The following is a 22800-nucleotide window of genomic DNA, read 5'->3' as shown; positions in this document are numbered from 1 at the left end:
GCAAAGGAATTGGTTCTAAAAAATGTATTGTTTTGTTTTTCATTACACCGTCACTTGTACTGTATACAGGGGCGTTACAGGGGGGGAGGGGGCAAAGAAAACTGGATGTAGTACTAACGACAGTCTGGGCATTGCGTATGGTATCCCATTCTTTCACAAAAAAAAAAAAAAAAAAAAAAAAAAAAAAAGGAAATGTTGGTTTAGTTCCTAGGGGCCTGTATACACACATTTATTTACGCATATTTTGATTTTTTTTTTTTTTTTTTTTTTTCAGTGATTCAAAGTTTTCACCAGTGTTCACCTGGCTGTTGAGTTTGGTGAGTTTTGAAGCATTCTGAGGGGGTCGAAGTAGGGCTAAAAGTGTCGACGGGACAAAGAATGACTGAATGACTGCTAGGGGGCGCTACATAATGTCAATCTTTACACTGTATCAAAGATTGCACTTTTCTTGACCTGCCTGTCGATTTTGGTGCATTTTGAAGAATTCTAAGGGGGTCAAATTGAGCTCAAAGGGGCTGTGGAACAAAGAATAACTATAGTAATAACAATAAAACCGAGGAACCACAATAGGTTACCTAAAAAAACATTGCCACCTGCATGTCCATACTGTTCAGTTATGTATGTGTTCCAAGTCAAATAAACTCTAATCAACTTTTATTTGTTTAGACCAAATCACAAGTTGAATCTCAAGGTGAAAACAAAACGTGTTTTAAGGTGTTTTAAGGTGCAGTAGCCCTGCGCTGGATTTCGACCTATTTGAGCATTGTAGCTTTTTTTTTTTCTCCGTTTTCGCCGAAACTAGTAAGCTCTTTACAAAGCGATTACAATCTGTCATACTACTTAAAATGAGACTCGTTGTATTCTTGTGCAACAAGTGGAGTCGATCGAGAACCAGGTGTGTGGGCCGAGTTCCAGAGGCGAGGAAGCCGAGCGAAGTTGCTCCCGGCCGGATTAAATGGCTACTGGCAGATGGGGGTGTGGGAGTCACGGTAAAAAAGTGACAAAAAGAGGAATTGGTCGTGCTATAAACGTATTGTACTAAACCACATCACATGCACATGTATTCATTTCAAAACCACTTTGATCAAAGGAACAGCATACAAATAAACTCCAAGCTACTCATGCACAGGTTCAACTTCCCTGTACTTGATGTGATGCCGGACATAAATGGAAAGCAACTTCAGAATGAGCGTTTAGCAGCGATGAAGCAAACTTATTTTATTTTGCTTAATTTAATAATTGATGTTATTTCTTTGATACCTCAAAATACTTCCAAACCGCGGATATGTTTGCTGTGAGCCAGTAGTGTTAGCTTGTTGTGTTTTGATGACGTCATCAGAATAGGACTAAGGTTCTTCATACTTTTTGGTAGTAAACTTTTGGCCTTTTAACCGAAAACCAAAAATGCAAATTTAGCAATTTTTGGCCGAAAGTCTTTCGGTTACAATTTTTTTCGTTTACATCTCTAGTTATTATGACAAATTTATTTATTTATTTTTTTTAATATTATTTTTTAAAATGATTTTTAGTATTATTTGTTATAAATATTTTAAATTTACTCATTTATTAAGGCATGTGGGTTTTTTTATGGATACATATTATTCATAGGATAATATTATTATTAGGATATATCTTTTGATTGTATATATTTTAATAATTAAAAAAAATCTCAATCTGAAATTAAAATGTATATAAACATATACAAACTGTTTTTGTCCCACAAAAAAGATAAAAATTTAAATATTTAGAATTTCAACGTATTGAAATGAGCGCAATTAAAGGGACAAGTAGTTTTTCATATTTTCTTTTTCAATAAAACGAGGATCCTATAGTTCAAAAACTTTATTTTTTAATTTACAACTCTCTGACCAAAGACAATAAAAATTCTGTTTCCCAGTGACATAATAGTTTAATTATGTCAAATAAAAACGAGATTAGAGGCAATTTTAAATTGCTTGTGTACACTATAGTGTAAAATATTTGAAATAAAGTTTGTGCCAAGTTGTTCAACATGTAAAATCAATATAACGTAGGCACCCGTCAAATAATTTACTGACAAAATAAGGTGTTGACTTTCATGTTCTTGTGTTAAAAATGTTTTTAACTCAAAGAAAAACATTTTTTGCCACAAGGTAAAAAAACAAACAAACTGAACCCGAGAGCATCTTCAACAGTCATGATGCCTTCTTACTCGGAAAAAAAAGTGCACCTCAATAAAAACGTTTGAAAAGAGGTCGTCTGGCGTTTGTGTAAAGATCGCACTCCTTTTTGTCAGTGTCTCAGATGCTTTCATTCAGTTGTATTTAGCGCTGAAACGAATAGTCGAGCAACTCCAGTAACTCAAGTTTAAAAACTGACCCGAGTAATTTTATTCACCTCGAGGAATCGTTTAATTTTGCCAGCTCTAAGCATCACGTTTTGCCCGGACTACTTTTAATGCGGGACAACGCGCAGAGGTCACGTGCGTAGAGGAAGAAGCAATAAATAAATAAAAAAAAACTTACCGCTGCTGACAGCCGCTACAAAATACGCCGACGTTGCTATAAACTACGCCCGCAGGATGCTAGTGTGGTAGCAGGTAGTGTCCGATGCGTCTCATAGATATTGCATGCATTTAGGACTAGATGCGGAATGACAGACTCGGCTGCATCTGGGCAGCGTTAGTAAACAGCCGCCATCTTTAAGCAGTAGACTTCTCATGGCTAATAAATATAACGTTACTGTCACTCGCTCATGTAACGTTAGCCCTTTGGAGGGCTAGGTTTCTATTGATTATGACCACTGTCGATGCGTGGCTAACGTGTCTTACAAACAGGCTCTATTTAATCTATAAAAACACAGCGCTGTAGAGTGATGAGGGTGTAAAATTAAAACATAATAAAGCTAACTGTCAGTTTTAGCTCAGTAGTCATTGCTGAATAAAACATCAAGTAGCAACCAGGTATCATACATTTATTTTGAACACTACAAAAACTCAAAATCCTATCAGTACTTACAGTTTAGACTAACTTAAAACTTAACTAGAACTTAAAAATAGCTTGACACAAATGGAAATTAAATTGAAACACGTAGGAAAAACACGTAGCTTTCAAGTGATGTGTGTTATCAAGCGTAATTACATTTTTCGGTAAGAAATATGTTGTTTTGTTTTTTTTAAATCTAGTTTTTTGAGTGAAAGCAGTGATTTTTTTTTTCTAGTCACATCTTAGATGCAATTGTTGGCGGTTTTCAACAATGTACATCGAAAATAAAAACATTGATTGACTGAAAATGGTTCAATATTGGATTAAATGTCTTTTTTCCTCATGTATATTTATAATTGCTCTTTACCTAAAATAATGTTTTATCCGATTACTCGATTAATCAATAGTATTTTTAGTCGATTACTCGATTACTAAAATATTCGATAGCTGCAGCCCTAGTTGTATTCACAAGACTCCCAGATTTCAATGAAATGTACTTTTGCATGCCTCAATTTAAGCTAAACTTTGATATTTGGAAGCGTTATTAGATGAATCATTTTTATTTAAGGTAAAAAAAATCATGTAGTTATAAGGCTAATTTTGATCCTTTTTTTTTTTTTTTTTTTTTTTTTTTTTTTACTTTCAGTGCCATTGACTGTGATAGACATCCAACCTTTTGTATTGTGTATTTAAGTATTTTGTTCAACTGGATTAGACAAAGAAGTATTATTTAATATAAAGATAAATTAGGATAAATAATATAATCCTGTTGACTGAGTAAATGCGTAACAACAATGACCTCGTTAAATAAGTGAGTACAATTCTAATTAAAGATGCACCGATACCGATACTAGTATCGGCAGGGGGCGCCGATCCGGCCCGAAATGGTGATATAGGTATCGGCGAGTACCAACAAAGACGGCGCCGATACCATTTACCGGTCCATTATTATAACATTTGACCACAGCCTTTTTCTCCTCCTGGCGCTCATTACACTCTGCCTCTGTGTTGTGTGATGACACGTGAACACCAAGCAGCTATCGCTATTGGCCTGCTCCAGACCAATGAGAGCGGGCCAATAGCCACTCCTGACCAATCAAAAGGGAGCTTTTTCATATGGACGAAAAACAAACCAGGAAATATGGCGGCGCCGCGGTGGTCGGGAAATATTTCCAAATAGAAATCCCGTCGATTAAAATCAATGGCTGCATGCAAGATTTGCGGCCTGAAAGTTTGGAGATGTTCAATACCTCGAACTTGATAAAACATTTGAAGATGAAACGTGAACGGACACAACGAGTTTGAGCCTGCATGAGCAGGACTGCTATCTGGAGGCCGCTGGACCGGAGCAACAATCTCTGGTCAGTTCACTTCGTCTACTTTACTTTTATTGTCTTTTACTGAAAGAAATGCCGCAGTTATTTGGGAAGTGTTTCCAAAGTATTGTTGCCACCTTTCAGAAATAGAAATAAGGGACTCCCACCTCCCGAAAAAAAGGAGAGACGGGATGCTGTGGTCAATTATTATTACTTATAATTGTTAGCATTCGCAAATGCGGAAACAAGGTTGAATCTCGAAGCAGACAACAAGCGGTTTAATGATTGCAAACAAAAAATAACACGCGATCGCGGGACAGCAGAAATAACAAAAGGAGTCCGTGACAGCAGGTCGACGGACAAACTAAGACGATAGGCAGCGGTTACAAACGAGAGCAGCACACTAACAGAAAAACCCAATGCAGGGGCATAACAAGCAAATGTAGCGAGATTATTGTGCCAGATGTCAAATAGCAATCAGCAAGGCAAATATCTCGGCAGCCTTCTCTGAGATCACCCGTGCTTAAATGCTGCGTTGATGAGCCTGAATTGGATTCAAGTGCCACGCCCCCACGCCCAGCAACAAAACACAATCCAACCAGCAGCAGAATGTGACAATAATTTCATGAAAGTTGCACTGTTTGGACTTTGAGAGGTTTAAAAAGGTTTATTCAGTTTATTATTATGAATTTATTTTTACTTTCTTACTGTTGGGCTAGTATTATACATGTTTTATTAATTTCACAAATTTAGCACTATTTTGGCCTTTGAGAGCGCAAGGTTTATTCAACTATTGTCTACTAGGGTTTAGTCTACTTTTTCCTATTTTGCCTAGGTAAGCAACAGCCTGACAAAGCCTTGATAGCAATGATTTCACATCCAATTATGTAGCTCTTTGGGGAAAAAAAAAAAAAAAAATGAAGAAAAAAAAAATTAATATATATATATATATATATATATATATATATATATATATATATATATATATATATATATAATATATATATATATATATATATATAATCGGGGTGGTATTGGTATGGTATCGGTATCGGCCGATACTGCACAGCCAGGTATCGGTATCGGGGCCAAAAAATGGTATCGGTGCAACACTAATTCTGATGATATGGGGAAAAAAATTAATTATATATTAATTATTATAATTACATATTAAGAATATCAATGAATAAGTAACAGAAAATGAGCAATATATACAGTGGGGCAAATAAGTATTTATTCAACCACCAATTTTGCAAGTTCTGCTACTTGAAAAGATTAGAGAGGCCTGTAAGTGTCAACATGGGTAAACCTCAACCATGAGAGACAGAATGTGAAAAAAAAAAAAACAATAGAAAATCACATTGTTTGATTTTTAAAGAATTTATTTCCAAATTAGAGTGGAAAATAAGTATTTGGTCACCTACAAACAAGCAAGATTTCTGGCTGTCAAAGAGGTCTAACTTCTTCTACTGAGGTCTAACAAGGCTCCACTCGTTACCTGTATTAATGGCACCTGTTTTAACTCATTATCGGTATAAAAAACACCTGTCCACAACATCAGTCAGTCACACTCCAAACTCCACTATGGCCAAGACCAAAGAGCTGTCAAAGCACACCAGAGACAAAATTGTAGACCTGCACCGGGCCGGGAAGACTGAATCTGCAGTAGGTAAAACGCTTGGTGTAAAGAAATCAAATGTGGGAGCAATGAGGCACTCCCACTTCAAACGGATTGAACGTCTATGGCCGGTAGTGGCAGCCAATGCCAGGCAATGAGGTAATTTTGGGCCATTTATGGTCTTTCACCTGTTGATTTTCAGTTACTTCCTGTTTATTTTGAGGTATTTTATGGGTCTCTTCCAGTTTATTTTGAGTTACAGAACAAGAACTGACATGGGAATTACCCAAATGAATAGGCAGTGACTCAAACTCAACAGCAAATCACCTGTAAGTGCCCTAAAATGAACAGCAGGTGGCCTGTAAATGCCCTGAAAATCAGACAGAATGAATATGAATGCTTTGGTTTCGAATAGGGCTGTCAAACGATTAACATTTTTAATCGAGTTAATTACAGCTTAAGAAATTAGTTAATAGTAATTAATCGCAATTCAAAGCATCTATAAAATATGCCATATTTTTCTGTAAATTATTGATGGAATGGAAAGATAAGACACAAGGCGGATATATACTGTACATTCAACATACTGTACATAAATACTGTATTTGTTTATTATAACAATAAATCAACAAGATGGCGTTAACATTAACATTCTGTTAAAGCGATCCATGGATAGAAAGACTTGTAGTTCTTAAAAGATAAATGTTAGAAGAAGATATACAGTAGAAATTTTATATTAAAACCCCTCTTAATATTTCCGTTTTAATAAAATTTGTACAATTTTCAATCAAAAAATAAAACTAGTAGCTCGCCATTGTTCATGTCAATAATTACACAATGCTTAAACCCATAAAATCAGTCGCGCCCAAGCGCCAGCAGAGGGCGACAAAACTCCACAAAAACACAAGTAACAAGTGGCCATAGCACTGTGCTCTCATTTTAATCTGTTTGTGCGGGGCATGTGTGTTAATTGTGTCAAATATTTTAACGTGATTAATTTAAAAAATTAATTACCGGCCGTTAACGCAATAATTTTGACAGCCCTAGTTTCGAATGAACGAACGTTCCCGGTCTAAATGGATTAGGCGTCGAGCACCGTGAATGCAGCCTTAAGCGTTACCAGAGACAGTATAATGGTGGAAGATTTTGGTAGCAACTTGTTGGTTCATTTTTATTTTTTTTTCTAGACAACAGCTTTATAAAACGGTAAGATTCTTGGCAGGGGCATATCGATAACTTTTGGGATAAAAAGTATCGCGATATATCACCATTTCGATATTTTGTCACACCCCTAGATGCAACACTAGTTTGCAATCGGGTTTTGACACTCCTGATTTTCTTCTGGTCCAGAGAGGACATCAGACCAAATCAAGGAACCAAGATGGATCAACCAAGATCTTCAGAGAGCGAATGAACTACCAACGGCACACTCGGCCTCCAGGCAGACTCTTGTGACAAAAAGAAGAAAAAAAGACCAAGTTAATGTGCTGTTAAAAATGATGCGGGGACTCCAAATGAGAAATATGCCCCTTGTAATCCATTTTGAAATTGCAGCCAGTTGTTCATCTCATGAATATAAAAGACATCTTTTCCCACTGCGTGATTACACCAAGGCTTGGCAAACAGTGCTTCTTTCACTTTGTGCCTCGTGAGAAAGATTTGGATAATCAAATCCGCACATTGCTCTTTTCTTGTGTGAGGAAAACGCTTTTTTAAAAAAAGCATCGGTCGTCAGGGCGACGGGCCTGTCAACGACCATGATGAGCTCCTTCTGAAAAACAAGAAAAAAACTCTCGCTTCCAACATCTGCTTTCATTTTTCTCGCTTTGTATGACAAAGACAAGAAGAAATTCCAAACTGTGGTCGCAGCAGCCCACCCTTTTTCCCTCATCTGGCCTCAGAACGGTGAGCGCTTCGCCAGGCGGTCAGACCCGGCGAGATTTAGAGGAGTGGGGGGGACGGTGGAAACCCGATCGTTGTTAAAGCTTCCCATAAAGCGCTGGGAGCGTGGCCAGCGACGACTAAAACAACAGACTCGTTTTGGGGGTTCTTTGGAAGCAAATTAGAGTGAGGTATTAAAAAGAAAAAATGTATAACAAAGTTTAAATCTCAATAAAAGCTGAGCAGATGGAGAACGTCGCCCTTTGTTTGAATTCTGACAGTCAAAGAGGGCTCTTCAAGTGCCATTTGGTACATTTTTACAATGGAAGTCCGACATCTATGGTCGCTCGCTGTCCAGGAACCTTTTTTTTTTTTTTTTTTTTTTACTTTTGTCATAATTTTAGACTTTGAAATCAGCAATGCCTCCATTTTTTGTTATTTGCGCTTGAGTTATTAAGAATGTCTTATTTTAACTAGAAGATGCAATTTCTGGAGAACTTGGGATGGTAGCTTTGCTGCGATGATTGGAAAACACCCGGCATTTTTTGCAGATTTTTGGGCGTTTTGAAGTCACTTTATGTTTATTTGAGAGCACTTTGGGTCACTTCTTGTTGGTTTGGGAGCATTTCAGGCTCACTTCCTGTTGATATCCGGTCACTTCTTGGTGATTTGGGAGCGTATTTGGTTCACTCCCTGTTGATATAAGGTCACTTTCTGTTGATTTGGGTCAAACGGTTTTGGCTAGGCGACGCGCAGAAGAAACGCAATTAAAAAGAGAAAAACATATAGATGGTAGCCTTTGCATTAGCTGGAAATCTACCATCGGTACCGGCTTTAATATCGGAACCACTAACATTAATATATTAGGATCGGTATTGGTACCGATATCGCACTAAAATGATCGGTATCAGCGAGTAGTAAGTAATACCCGGCCTCTGTTGCCCAATATTTACTTTTTCAAGATCGTTTCCAGCTGCTGATCGGACTTCACAAGATAACCGCCTATGCAAAAAAAGGAGTGTTTGTCGCCCTTTTCAAGATTATGATAGGCGTCCAGTCATCCTTTTCCTGTGAATTTAGATGAGATTATCCACTGTACAGCCCAGGGGTTCCCAAACTTTTTCCTGTGAGGGCAACATAACTTTTCCCTTCTCTGATGAGGGGCCGGGTCAGTTTGTAACAGAAAAAGTGTGACGATTGCAGGAGTGCCTAAATGTAAAAATGTATTGTTTTTCAGAAAGCCACATTCAAATAACGCTTTCTGGATTCTTCACAGAACAAAAGTAAATAAAATAAAATTATAATATAATATAATATAATATAATATAATATAATATAATGTAATATAATAATAACACTATTAATTAAATAGATAATAACCAAATAACCCTCTCTGGGTTCTTCACAGAAGAAATCCAGAAAGTAAATAACACTATTAAAAAAAAAAAAAAAAAAATGTTCAGGGGACTGGACCAAATGTGGAGGCGGGCCGTAGTTTGGGGACCCCTGGTACAGCCAGTGAATTTCCATGTTGGGAATATCTATTCTAAATCTAGTGACGGGTCGGAGGGGAGTTACTCCCATTGGGTGGGGATGCTATCCTGCCCGGGCATAGTGGGCTGTGGGGCTTACCCCCCGCCCAATTGGCTGGGGAGGGGCCGTGGCCCTGGGGCGGCAGAACATTTCCACTTGTCTGCAGGACTATCACACGTCTGATGGGATTCCCGCATGAGTGGATGCAATTAGACACACTCAGGTAGAGAAATTTTCAGTGCCAGGATTCGCGATCAGGCAGCATAGAATACACAGTCAACATATCCACACTTACATGTCATTCACATAATGCTGGGTTCCCCACCTCACATTGCTGATTTGTGTACCCCACATAACCACATCTCTTTCTGACTCACCCCCTCATCCTCTTTGTCCTTGGTTATTGGGCCCACCACATGGTGTCCACGGGAAACACAATTAGCTAACGATATCGCCACTATATTCATAGGTGGTGTAGGACAGACATGTCCAAAGTCCAGCCCGGGGGCCAAATGCGCCCTGTGGTCATATTTCATCCGGCCCCCAGGCTCTATCATAAAATCAATAACGTCTGAACCGCAAACAAACTTAACAAATTGGTCAGCAGTAATGCTACCAGCATATGAAGTAGCTTACACACTAAATGCTCCTCCTCATTTACCCACAAAAAGGCAGCAGCACTCTAAGCAACAATACCCTGTTGTGACCCTTCCAATTTTCTAAAATGGTGACAAACAACAAAAAAAAAAAAAGGAAGTTGACTGCGACGGCCGACGCTTCAAGGATAGGTGGAAATTGGACTATTTCATCTCTAAAATACGCAACTGTGTCTGCCTCATTTGCATAGAGACAGTCTCTGTTTTTGAAGAGTTCAATGTGAGGCGATTTTACAAAACAAGACACGCTGACATGTGCGACAATATAACAGGGAAGATACGCAGCGAGAAATTGAAGTAACTTGAAGCTAGCATAATTTCACAGCAGCTATATTTCACAAGAGCCCGAGAGTCCAAAGAGAATGCCACAAAGGCTAGTTGCGAGATTGTTTAAAGTATTTAAAAAATAATAATAATAAAGCAAATGTGACACCCAGAATGGCTTGCTAAAATTTGCTTAAATATATTGTTCTACGTAAAGGACGTCAGCCAAGGTCGGCGCCCCACATTTTTACTTCACCAAATCTGGCCCCCTTTGCAAAACCTTTGAACGCCCCTGGTCTAGGAGTTGATTGTATTTCTTGTCGTTCTCCTGTCTCTCTCTCGTCTTCTATTTTCCTCACGGCATACCCCCCTCCTGGTGGCCGTAAATGTCACTGCATGTAATTGACATTCCAATATAGTATAGTATACTGTATATGAATTTGCCAGGAAAATGCTGTCTATAAAAGTTGGAAAGCAATAAAACAAACAACAAAATTGAATGAAATGAACAAAAAAATATATTTCTATGATGGGTCAAAATTCATTTTCGAACAGATCATGTGATTAGCACCTTAGAGATGGTCATTTGCTTTGCCTTGCCATAACCACCTGAGCACAGAAGAAACAGAATTGATGTACGTAATTTTTATAAAACCTAAGCTTTCAAAAGCGACAACAACTACTGCGCGACAACCAAGGATTGAAGATGTGGACCATGAAATGCCGGAGAGCTCCGCCAAAATGGTGAGCGGAGTTTCACTTTGTCCCACTAAAGCCGCTAATTGTACAACAGAGCCACAACAGGGCGTACCATATTCAATGTACGACATCCTTGGCCAAAAGCATAGCTGTCCTAAGCAGCCTGATTGAGAATTCCCCGAAAAAATGACGGGGAAAAAAAAACACCTCAAATTTTCAATGTATGAATATAAATATTCCTGGCTGAAATATTCAGTCAAAAAGGATGCCATGTCGTTTTTTTGCCTGCCGCCATTTTCAAACTCACCAGAGTGAGGATTCGTTTTGCAAGGGTGTAAATGACTGGAAAAACTTAAATTGGATATCTCACAACGCAAAAATCGGCGTCTACTTCTCCACAGAAAAATGCGCAACCTCACACGCACGCACACCCATAGGATGCCTGTATTTACAAGCATGGGCCAAGCTACTAACCGAGCATATATCTTGTAAGCAAGGCCGGTCCAGCCTATACGCAGACTATGCAGCTGCTTAGGGCTCCTGACCACTAGGGGGCCCTCAATCTGGCAACCTCATTTTATACGTTGTTAATAGAGCATCGTGAATAATGTGGCTTACATTGCCGTTTATCTATGCAAACATCCATTTTCTTGTCATTACACTTTGGCAACCTGGGGAGTGACGTTGAAACTGCTTTGCGATGATTGGTGCTCAAACTTGCCTGGAAAATAGATGCACGAATATGCCGAAGAGAATTTGTCCTTCTGGAGCAGAGAAACGAAAGAGGAAGAAAATCGGAGAAGAAAAGAAACAACAGTAGCAAGGTAATAAAGCATGTTGTTGATGTTGTTGTTGTTGTGCAAGACACTTCGACGTGAATGTTGTTCTCAGCTGAGCTTGTCAATATGTTGTACTGGTAATTGCCATTAGCAGCAGGGCTAAGTCCCGGAGCGAATCAAGTAAAGCCGAGCAAGTTGTCACCTGGCAAACGTACGGCTCCCGCTGATTGTAGTAAAACGAAATATTGGCATACTGGGGTGAGAAGTTTGAAGTATGCAGTGCAAGAAAATCTGATTAATATACAAAATATGGACGTATGGGCAGGGCCGGCCCAGCCTATACGCAGACTATGCAGCTGCTTAGGGCCCCTGACCACGAGGGGGCCCCCAATCTGGATATTGTTTAATTTATATTCTATTTTGTTTACTACAGTTTGCTTTATTTGACTTTTGTGAGTTTTGATACTTGATTACAAGCTTAAAAAAATAAAAATTCTTCCTTAACTTCTTTCTTTTCTCTTTTAGAAAAAGGTTTGGCGCTATCTACTGTAAGTACTGACAATCATTGGGGGTGAGAAGTTTGAAGTATGCAGTGCAACAAAATCTGACTAATATACAAAATATGGACGAATGGGTTTGATTGCATTTATGGGTTTCACAGTACACTGTGACAAAATGGTGGCCCAAAAATATGGGCCCCTTTGCATTATTTTGCTTAGGGCCCCCAAATGGCCTGGGCCGGCCCTGCGTATGGGTTGGATTGCATGTATGGGTTTCACAGTACACTGTGACAAAATGGTGGGCCAAAAATATGGGCCCCTTGGCATTATTTTGCTTAGGGCCTCCAAATGGCCTGGGCCAGTCCTGCTTGTAAGTTATTTTTATTGCTAACACAACATTTCGGGGTCATCAACATGTTTTGTCCCCCGCAGTAACATAAGTCAAACTTCGTCTATGATTTAATCGAGTTAATCACAGCTTAAAAATTAATTAATCGTAATTAATCGCAATTCAAACCATCTATAAAATATGCAATATTTTTCTGTAAATTATTGTTGGAATGGAAAGATAAGACACAAGACGGATATATACATTCAACATACGGTACATAAGTACTGTATTTGTTTATTATAACAATTAATTAACAAGCTGGCATTAACATTATTAACATTCTCTTAAAGCGATCCATGGATAGAAAGACTTGTAGTTCTTAAAAGATAAATGTTAGCACAAGTTATAGAAATTTTATATTAAAATCCCTCTTAATGTTTTCATTTTATCAAAATTTGTAAAAATTTCAATCTAAAAAATAAACTAGTAGCACGCCATTGTTGATGTCAATAATTACACCATGCTAACTCATTGTGCTTAAACCCATAAAATCATTCGGACCCAAGTGCCAGCAGAGGGCGCCAAACACCAAAAAACCAGTAACAAGCGGACATTACACTGCTGTCATTTTAATCTGCTTGAGCGGGGCATGTGCGTTAATTGTGTCAAATATTTTAACGTGATTAATGAAAAAAATTAATTAACTCCCGTTAACGCGATAATTTTGACAGCCCTTATTGAAACACACTTCAATAAGTTGCTTCAAACTGGTTACAAAGTAGCCTCGACTTTGCGTTCCAACTTTTTTTTGTACTAAGGAAGTGGAAGGAAGCGGCATGGGGACACATGTGATCTATTAAACAGGCTAAGATTTCCAGTTCCAGTGGCCCGCTTGCCATCCGTCCTGGATAATTGCATCCTGAGAAGAGATTGCTTTCAGGGATCACGTAATTGAGTGGCACGCGAGCCTAATCGTTTTTTTCCCTTCGCCAGTCCCTCGAGGCCTTTAGGGAGAAGTCGACTCTTTATCTCCGAAAGAGACGCGGTGCTCTTAATCAAAGTAAAGCGGCGGGCCGTGGCAATGAATGGCGATGAAGGGCAATGAATAACAACCGACGAAGCTGTTGTCTTCGGACGACGTCGCCTTTTTCGGCCCGGTTGACGTCGTCGTTCGTTGAGAAGTGTGGCTAATTACTTTGTTTGTCTGTCCTGCCAAAAGCAACTCATCTAAATTAAGTTGAGCAGCTACTCGTGTCCTGAGAATCTTCATTTTCAGGAATATGGAAGGAAAAACTGAAGGGTGGAGTAATTGCTATTTAATGAAGTGATGTGAAGTGATGTGATGCTGCATGGCAAGTCTAATTTTTCGGTGCCACTGATGTGAAATGTTGTCAACATTATCAACCAAAATATATAAGAGTTAAAGAAAACCCAACAAAAAAAAAAAATGCAACTCTTCACCAAAAACTACTTTTTTTTAATCCAAAACAGGGGCAAGTCAAAGAGATGAGTTTACCCTTTCATTTGCGAGTCTCCATGTTTACACAATTTTTTGCAAGTCTGACAATCAGTAACCTTGCAAGCAAGATGATACGTCCTGATTTTTTGATTCATCATACAGTAGCCTACCGTCCTTCAAACCTGTCCAACCACTTCCTGCGTCACCTAATGTTCGAGTATCCACTTCACTATCAGTTGACGGGGAAACGGGGCATGGAGGCTGCTCCGTTGGGGGCCTACTTGCAAAAACCTAAAATTCAAATATTTTCAAAACCAAAGCCGCTAGCGACCTACAACCAAAACAGGCTTCTTATGCATATATAAGGCTCCATGAGCAGCGGCATCAGAAAAATTCAAAGTTGTTCCCTAATAAAATGCTGATTAATTATTAAACACAGACAAGACTGAAAAAGCAGTTTCTGCTTTTGCACTCCTCTTTAAAAGAAACTTCTGTAATTTAAGCCAAAACAACTGTTGTGTTTGATAGAACAATATGTTTATATGCTGCTATAGCAGATTCATGGCGCATTAAGCCCCCGAACTATTTTTAATTTGTCCCGTTTTACCCTGAAAACCCCGGTTTACAGACGTCACGCAACTGCTTTTGTTTCAACCCAGCCATAAAACGAAGGTAATTAACTATATTATTCAAAATGTCTGTCTTTTTTAGCTTAGAATCATTAATTGACGTCTTATAGATCGTTTAAAAAAAAAAAAAAAAAAAAAAAAAAATGAATGAATGGTGGAAATGCAAACATAGGAAATACTTTGAAACTAGGGCTGTCAAATGATTACAATTTTTAATCGAGTTAAGCACAGCTTAAAAATTAATTAATCGGAATTAATCGCAATTCAAACCATCTATAAAATATGCCATATTTTTCTGTAAATTATTGTTGGAATGGAAAGACAAAACACAAGACGGATATATACATTCAACATACGGTACATAAGTACTGTATTTGTTTATTATAACAATAATTCAACAAGATGGCATTAACATTATTAACATTCTCTTAAAGCGATCAATGAATAGAAAGACTTGTAGTTCTTAAAAGATAAACCCCTCTTAATGTTTTCGTTTTATTAAAATTTGTACAATTTTATATATATATATATATATATATATATATATATATATATATATATAGTTTATTTATTTATTTATTTTATATTTATTTATGTGGTCAATACCATAAGTTCATCTCAATACTTTCTTATGTACCCTTTGTTGGCAATAACGGAGGCCAAACGTTTTCTGTAACTCTTCACAAGCTTTTCACACACTGTTGCTGGTATTTTGGCCCATTTCTCCATGCAGATCTCTAGAGCAGTGATGTTTTGGGGCTGTTGTTGGGCAACACGGACTTTCAACTCCTGCCACAGATTTTCTATGGGGTTGAGATCTGGCTAGGCCACTCCAGGACCTTGAAATGCTTCTTACGAAGCCACTCCCTTGTTGCCCTGGCTGTGTGTTTGGGATCATTGTCATGCTGAAAGACCCAGCCACGTCTCATCTTCAATGCCCTTGATGATGGCGGGAGATTTTCACTCAAAATCTCTCGATACATGGCCCCATTCATTCTTTCCTTTACACAGATCAGTCGTCTTGGTCCCTTTGCAGAAAAACAACCCCAAAGCATGATGTTTCCACCCCCATGCTTCACAGTGGGTATGGTGCAATTCAGTATTCTTTTTCCTCCAAACACGAGAACCTGTGTTTCTACCAAAAAGTTCGATTTTGGTTTCATCTGACCATAACACATTCTCCCAGTCCTCTTCTGGATCATCCAAATGCTCTCTAGCAAACCGCAGAGGGGCCTGGACGTATACTTTCTTCAGCAGGGGAACACGTCTGGCAGTGCAGGATTTGAGTCCCTGGCGGCGCATTGTGTTACTGATCGTAGCCTTTGTTACTGTGGTCCCAGCTCTCTGTAGGTCATTCACTAGGTCCCCCCGTGTGGTTCTGGAATTTTTGCTCACCGTTCTTGTTATCATTTTGACGCCATGGAGTGAGGAGGGAGTTGAAAGTCCATGTTGCCCAATGACAGCCCCAAAACATCGTTGCTCTAGAGGAGATCTGCATGGAGGATTGGGCCAAAATACCAGCAACAGTGTATAAAAAGCTTGTGAAGAGTTACAGAAAATGTTCGGCCTCTGTTATTGCCGACAAAGGGTACATAACAAAGTAATGAGATGAACTTTTGTTATTGACCAAATCCTTATTTTCCACCATGATTTGCAAATAAATTCTTTAAAAATCAAACAATGTGATTTTCTGTTTTTTTTTTTTTTTTTCCACATTCTGTCTCTCATGGTTGAGGTTTACCCATGTTGACAATTACAGGCCTCTCTAATATTTTCAAGTGGGAGAACTTGCAGAATTAGTAGTTGACTAAATACTTATTTGCCCCACTGTACGTAATGAGTTAACACAACATTGACGGAGCTCAAGTACATTTTCCGCAACGCTGATCCAACACGTCATGAATTTTGGCTTCAAGTTACATCAGCGGGTCAGATTATGGTCATCCCGTTTCATTTTACTGCTCTGACTTCCTAAGAAAAAGCGATAGCATCTGAATAAAATGAAATGAATAACACAGCTTCCATTTTGCTGCGCTTCTGTCGTCACCGCTCATCAAACATCTGCTGGAAGCGTGTCATCGCCCACTCCCACATTACACAGCCGACACAACCGATCCGCAGTGGGGGTGGGTGGAAGGTCTACGAGGGGGCAGCGGGAGGGGGCTTTGTAAAACTGTGCCGAGTCAGCAGAAAATGGCTGAACTCTTCTCCAGAGTGGCGGCGGTGGCGGCGATGCAGGTGGTCGCCATTACAGCACATGAGCTGCTTGAGAATTGGCACATGTACTGAATCAACACAGACTAAAACTCAAAAACCTTTCACTTGTATATCATGTTTATAAAAGTTCATGAAAAATGAAAATTATTTACATGTTTTCTGTACGAAGGAAAAAAACAAAATACAATGGTACTGTACCTCGACATACGATCGCATTGACATACGATACTTTAGACATCCAATATAAAATTTGAGTCGTTGAGTTGTCTCGACATATGAGGACATGCTCTAAATACGACAGATTTATGAGAGCATCTCAATTTCATTGTATTTCAGCAAGACGGAAGCACAGCGGATTTTCTTGCGAGAGAAATCAGCATGGGTCCCAAGAAGGTTAGTGCAGGTGGTGAAAAAAAAGGAAAAAGGTGATGTTTACAATTGTATGTAAAGGTACCACTGTATTTTAATTAAAAATAAATTGTTGATAAAGAAAATAAAATTAAGGAGATGAGTAATTATGTCGGGAAAATGTACTTTAAGATATATATATATATATATATATATATATATATATATATATATATATATATATTAGGGCTGTCAAACAATTAAAATTTTTAATCGAGTTAATTACAGCTTAAAAATTAATTAATCTTAATTAATCGCAATTCAAACCATCTATAAAATACGTCATATTTTTCTGTAAATTATTAGGGCTGTCAAACAATTAAAATTTTTAATCGAGTTAATTACAGCTTAAAAATTAATTAATCATAATTAATTGCAATTAATCGCAATTCAAACCATCTATAAAATATGCCATATTTTTCTGTAAATTATTGTTGGAATGGAAAGATAAGACACAAGATGGATATATACATTCAACATATGGTACATAGGAGCCATAAATTTTATTTATTTAATTATTTGGGGCGGGGGTTCAAAACTATTGAAATGCAAAGAAAACTGTTTTGGTCAGTTATTTCTATAACAGATACAAAAACTGATTTTCATTCAAAATTGTATTTTTCCAATGATTTGCAAAATTTAAAAAAAAAACAAAAAAAAAACAATAAAAAACAGCTATAACTCCTACCTCCATCTCCTAATTTTTATTTTCCCTCATTTCCTCACATGCTAAATTCCAAATATCAATTTTAACTACTTAAAGGAATCCTCTATTTTTAAGACAAGTAATTCTTAAAAGATAAATGTTAGTATGAGTTATAATAATTTGATATTAAAACCCCTCTTAATGTTTTTGTTTTAATAAAGTTTGTAAAATTATTTTAAGTGATAGGTCGCCATTCTTGTTACGTCGCAGTGCATGATGTCACTGGCCCCGAATGCCAAAATTCCAGCTTGTCACTCGTTAGCTTTCCCAACATGTCGTTAGTTCTACCCTTCCTATTTGAACCAGATCTGAAAATTGAAGAGCAGGACAGCACTGTCGGTCGTTCACAAGACGAGTTTCAGGGAAAAATGCGTGCAGCAAATACCTGATAAGACAAAAGTTGGGCAAAACTGGTGATGCGAGAGAGTCCTGTTGGGGACTCCGGTTGGGAGCCAGAGTGCATGCTGTTGGGATTTGGGAACACCGGTTTTATTAGATATTCAAGGTAAGCATATTGCATTTTCAAACGTTTTCCCAATATAATTATGTAGATTGTTAGCATCCAGAGCTGTCGTGTGCTTACAGTACAGGCCAAAGAGCACACCTTGTGTAATCCATGTCTTGTACATTGTAACGCATGGTAGCTAGGATACGTGTATAAAAGTACCAGAAAGGGGAGAAGCTTCCACTTATGCACATTTATTTACTAAAAATAATAATTCCACCTTGACCACTCACTTCACTCCCCTTTTTTCCATTTGACTGGAAATTGAATCCAAAAGCAGCACATCGTGGCATTTTACTTCGCGAGTTTAGGCAGCAATAAGCAATTGTTGAACACGCAACACATTTGGAAAGATACCAATGACGTCATCACTGCGAGCCCGCAAACCATGGCGCCAACTAATGGTCAAAATATGGACTAAATATTATAAAATATTGCCATTGATTTAACATTTTATGTGTTTGTAACAACATATTTTAGTACAAGAGAACAATTGTGGTTTACTAGAGCCTACATGTATTTAAATCAGAGGATCACTTTAAGAACTGAGGATGTATATTAAAATTGAAGATAATGTAACTTTTTGTTGTGTTTTTTAAACATAAAGATATAAGTAACATATACATTTAGAAAAATAAGTACAAATGACATATCATACAGAGTGAAATGGAATATATTTTGAAGATCGTGCAAATATTGACTTTTTTTTAAATCATAAGGAAATGAATAAGTAGCCAACATAAATGAATAAATATAAGTACAAAGTGCATATTGACAGCTAAGATGTTCTGAACCTCCCCGTCAGAGCAAATAAAACTAAATATGATTAATAGGCCTCCTTAACTCTTTCCTTGCTCTTAAAGATTTGATCCATTTTCTTTTCCATTGCCCTTTTTTCTGTTTCAGAAAACATGCACATTTGAACCAATCAGAGCAAAGCATCTCTGGTGATCACATGTCAGTATGTCAGCCAATTGGACGGATAAATGAGTCCAGGTGCTTTGCTTTGCTGCATGCATTTGCACATTGATGTGACTCGTCATCGTCAGACTCAGATAACTGCAGCAGCTGGGGAAACCTCCATGCCGTCCGTGGAATAGAATAAATAATAAAAATTGGTGGAAACGGATTACGCTACAAAAGCCCTTTATTATGCTTGTTGTTGACAGTTGTGTATGTAAATCTGATGTTGGTAGATTGTTTTCTTCTTGGAGATGAAATGCATATGTGGCAGCGTAGCATTATTATCATTTTTTTTTTTTTTTTACATAGCGTTTTGACAGTTGCCGTCATATTTTCGGAATCCAAGCACCATATACCGGAACTGCGTTCCGGCCCTGAATCTTATACCGGAACTGCGTTCTGACCGTTCTGGCCCACTTTCACCCCTGCATATTGTTCTATCAAACACAACAGTTGTTTTGTCTTAAAATACAGCACTTTCTTTTAAAGAGGAGTGCAAGAGCAGAAACTGCTTTTTTCAGTCTTGTCTGTGTTTTCCGCCATATATATAAAATATATAAATAATATAAATATGTAAAAAAAAAAAAAACAAGTGAGAACTTCATCCAACGCTGCATGAAGGACATTTCTTGTCTTTTGCTTGAAGAACTTTAAGGCTGAAGACGAGTGATTCAGGTTATTATTGTTGCTATTTCAAAGTAATGTCTTTTTTCTTTAAAAGTGTGTCGCATTCCAATCCGTGACAAATAGTCACAATGCGTATTTGCTGCAGTTGAGCTTTCCCAAACAAAGTCAGCATGTGCGCAAGCTCCATTAGCTTCTCCCGCTGTTGAGAAACGAGCTCTGACACCCGCTGTCCACCACATTCTTTTGTGCAGCTTTGCTCGCAATAATATTACTTTATTCTTCTTAAAAAAATTGTTTACCCTTCGTTTCAGTTTACCCTTCCACCCCGCAAGCTTTGTTTGTCTTTCTGAGCCACTGGCAAAAGGAAGACGTACAAACTACTCCTTCCTCAGTTAGGCTTTGAACAAAACCAAAACAACAGGCTCATCGATCAGCGTCAACTCGCCACTCGGCTTGTTTTTCCCGCCAGTTCCGCTACAACCGCTTCAATGGCTTAAAGGTCAAATGTGAAGTAAGGTTGGCCAATAATGTTTTTGAATAATATCAATGGCTAAACAATTAAAAGCATATTTTCGTTATTTTTTTTTTTTAACGCAACCCTTCCAGATTCTTTGTTTAACCCATAGCAACGCCCTTGACAACGAAAATGCTTTTCTTCGGCAATCTTCGGAATTGACGTCACACCAAGAACTGCGAGGGAAGTCCGCCATACACACAGTATTGTTGCATTGCTTCTCGGTAAGATGCCACGGCGGTGTGTGGCGATGTATTGTTCTCAATCTAAAGAAAAGTTGTATGAGTGGCTGAAGGATAGCAGGGCACGTAAATGGACATCTTTTTTTCGCACTAAACGAATGAATTTCACGCCATCATCGAGTCGTGTTCTTTGCTACAAGGACTTCGAAGATGCCTGCTTCCTGAACCGGTCTGCTTATGATCAAGGATTAGCAAAAAAAGTAAGTGTGATTTTTGGATAGATGACTGATGACTTTGTCAACGCAGAGCTGCCAACTGTTGTGGAACAGTGCTTAATTTGTAAATCATAAGGTGCCGGAACGCAAAGTACATATGACAGCGCAGGGATGACGGCATGTGGACAGGTCCCGAAACATATTGTAATAGCCCGAATAGGGAAATAGAAAGGAGAGGAGTGAATGATGGCTTCCTTCACTTTATTGTGGCAACAGTTAAATAACAAATAACAAAAATAACAGCGGACTGCTGCAACATGCGACCGCCAACTTCGCTCTCACGCCGCACTTTTCTCCTCACTTCCCGCTACGTCACCACTCTGCTGTCCGATGGCCCTTTCACGGGCCCAGAGACAGTTACGGACATTACATTATGCAGAAAATGGTGCTTGTCAACATGGGTAAACCTCAACCATGAGAGACAGAATGTGGGAAAAAAAAAAAAAACAGAAAATCACATTGTTTGATTTTTAAAGAATTTATTTCCAAATTAGAGGGGAAAATAAGTATTTGGTCACCTACAAACAAGCAAGATTTCTGGCTGTCAAAGAGGTCTAACTTCTTCTAACGAGGTCTAACGAGGCTCCACTCGTTACCTGTATTAATGGCACCTGTTTTAACTCATTAGCGGTATAAACGACACCTGTCCACAACTTCAATCAGTCAGACTCCAAACTCCGCTATGGCCAAGACCAAAGAGCTGTCGAAGGACACCAGAGACAAAATTGTAGACCTACACCAGGCTGGGAAGACTGAATCTGCAATAGGTAAAATGCTTGGTGTAAAGAAATCAACTGTGGGAGCAAATATTAGAAAATGGAAGACATACAAGACCACTGGTAATCTCCCTCGATCTGGGGCTCCATGCAAGATCTCACCCCGTGGCGTCAAAATAATAACAAGAACGGTGAGCAAAAATCCCAGAACCACACGGGGGGACCTAGTGAATGACCTACAGAGAGCTGGGACCACAGTAACAAAGGCTACTATCAGTAACACAATGCACCGCCAGGGACTCAAATCCTGCACTGCCAGATGTGTCCACCTGCTGAAGAAAGTACACATCCAGGCCCGTAAGTGGTTCGTAAGAGAGCATTAGGATGATCCAGAAGAGGACTGGGAGAATGTATTATGATCAGATGAAACCAAAATAGAACTTTTTGGTAGAAACACAGGTTCTCGTGTTTGGAAGAGAAAGAATACTGTATTTCATTCGAAGAACACCATACCCACTGTGATGCTTGGGGGTGGAAACATCCTGCTTTGGGGCTGTTTTTCTTCAAAGGGACCAGGACGACTGGTCCCTTTGACCAGAATGAATGGGGCCATGCATTGAGAGATTTTGAGTGAAAATCTCCTTCCAACAGGAAGGGCATTGAAGATGAAACGTTGCTGGGTCTTTCAGCATGACAATGATCCCAAACACACAGCCAGGGCAACAATGGAGTGGCTTCGTAAGAAGCGTTTCAAGGTCCTGGAGTGGCCTAACCAGTCTCCAGATCTCAACCCCATGGAAAATCTGTGGAGGGAGTTCAAAGTCCGTGTTGCCCAACAACAGCCCCAAAACATCACTACTCTAGAGGAGATCTGCATGGAGGAATGGGCCAAAATACCTGCAACAGTGTGTGAAAAGCTTGTGAAGAGTTACAGAAAACGTTTGGCCTCTCTTATTGCCAAAAAAGGGTACATAACAAAGTATTGAAATGAACTTTTAGTATTGACCAAATACTTATTTTCCACCATGATTTGCAAATAAATTCTTTAAAAATCAAACA

General features: G+C 38.5%; 1 protein-coding gene across 4 annotated transcripts in view; it reads right to left on the bottom strand.

Annotated features, from left to right (window-relative positions):
* LOC130911149 (nectin-1-like) overlaps positions 1-22800 on the bottom strand; it is a 586891-nt gene that overhangs the window by 285381 nt on the left and 278710 nt on the right. The gene's annotated exons all lie outside the window — the stretch shown is intronic.

This window comes from Corythoichthys intestinalis, unplaced genomic scaffold, assembly GCF_030265065.1.
Source record: "Corythoichthys intestinalis isolate RoL2023-P3 unplaced genomic scaffold, ASM3026506v1 HiC_scaffold_23, whole genome shotgun sequence".
Classification (NCBI taxonomy): Eukaryota; Metazoa; Chordata; class Actinopteri; order Syngnathiformes; family Syngnathidae; genus Corythoichthys; species Corythoichthys intestinalis.
Note: the sequence above shows the minus strand (reverse complement) of the source record. Positions and strands in the feature narration are given on the sequence as shown.